We start from the raw sequence: 2,108 nt of genomic DNA on the forward strand, positions 1-2,108 counted from the left end.
TTTGAAATTTGCCTGTGAACCGCACGTTACATGATACAAAGTAAAATGAATTAGTTTTAACCCAAGCTAATGAATGAGAATGCACATTTGATCAGATGCAACTACAGTACACTCACAATTTAAGAGATGCATTATTCGAATGCTTAGCGAAAGAGATGTGTTTTTAATCTAGATTTAAACAGAGAGAGTGTGTCTGAACCCCGAACATTATCAGGAAGGCTATTCCAGAGTTTGGGAGCCAAATGTGAGAAAGCTCTACCTCCTTTAGTGGACTTTGCTATCCTAGGAACTACCAAAAGTCCAGCGTTTAGTGACCTTAGGGAGCGAGATGGATTGTAACATGGTATAGACAAGGCAAGGCAAGTTTATTTGTATAGCACATTTCGTACACAGTGGGAATTCAAAGTGCTTTACATAAAAGAAAGTACAATAATCATGAAGAAAAATAATCACAAATTACAAAACAAGCTATTTGAAAACTTTGAAAATTATAAAAAAAAAAATAACTTATTTAAATATGTATTTAAAACATTATTTATTTAAAATATAAAATGATTTGACATAAAATACAGTGAATATGTAAAAAAAAATAGATAATTGTTTGCAATCAGTTCGACAATCAGTTCGGACATCGCACAGTGCTCATTCAATAAATGCACAGCTAAACAGATGAGTTTTGAGTTTTGAGGCTAGTTTTTAAGTTATTTATAAATGAGCTAGTTATTTTTACTGCTAAGGAGTTGTTTTACCAGCAAAGGCAAAACACAGTATAAATGAAAGTAAGTAAAAATGGTTTAAGAAACTGCATTTATATTGAATTTTGGTGTAATTGTTTCATGGTTTGCCTTTGGACAACAGCGGTGTTATGCTACTGAAGAAATTAATACTGATAGCAGTATTTCTCCTTTGAGTAAGTTAGCCGACTCCCCAAAACTGATAAAACCTTGAAAATATCACAATTATTATTATTAACCACACATTTGCATAATACCATTTATTTTACAACAGTGAATCATACATTGAATGGATTCTTAAAATGATTCTAAGGCATTTTCAGACAAAGAAAAAGGATCTTTATAAAATAGGATGTGATATGGACAAGAATAGGTCTTCTGCTTACTCCTCTAATGCTGGAACTGAAACCTGCACTGCGTGGCAATGTATTAGACTCAAACTTCATCTCAAGAGTTTCCTATTAAAAATGATCAAATTAAAACATACTTAAAAAATGATTCAAGTTTAATCACTCATGCTGACAGGCGCATACTCTGCTACTTCAAACTCCTCTTCAACTTCCTGAAAAAAAAAGATATTATAAATCATTTAAAATAAATAACATATATGTATAGGAAAACTGAAAATCCAGACATAACAGGAATATGGTCAATAATATATTAATATTAGCATGAAGGGAATACATTCCTGAATTAATTTGTGTCATAGAGTAGTTTGATTATGTTTATTTCTCTCCCTTTAAAAGTTCATTTATTTTCATTTCTTTCTATGGTTAGTTGTATTTATTAATTTCCGCTGCTGTCTTACTCAGATGTATTGTGTGCCAATGATACACATTTAACAGTAAAATTGCTTCTTCTGGAACTACATTCAAGAAGTTTTTGAACACTGACATGCATCTGACACTGCTGAAATGATAAAGAGACACACAACATGAGGCTTTGATTGATCTTACCAATTTATGGGAATTTCTTTTGGAGAATGTTGGCTCATGATTCATGACAACATGAGTGATCTCATCTTCACAAATCTGAACTGTTTGAACAAAAATAATGGATTATAATTCAAATGTGTCTGTGTGTGTGTGTGTATATATATATATATATATATATATATATATATATATATATATATATATATATATATATATATATATATATATTAATAAAGAGAGCTGCTCAGTACAGGTCATTGCAAAAACCAATTAACACACACTATATTGAAACGGAATGGTGTCGCATTAAATAATTATATTGAATTAAAATGATTTATCAATTGATGAAAATCGGTAGGCTATATTTGCCTTGTTGACCAGTTTTTTCTACATTTCCAGCAGATGCAGAAGATCCCATATCCAGTGACGATCGACAGAG

The sequence above is a fragment of the Carassius auratus genome, chromosome 22, assembly GCF_003368295.1.
Source record: "Carassius auratus strain Wakin chromosome 22, ASM336829v1, whole genome shotgun sequence".
Classification (NCBI taxonomy): domain Eukaryota; kingdom Metazoa; phylum Chordata; class Actinopteri; order Cypriniformes; family Cyprinidae; genus Carassius; species Carassius auratus.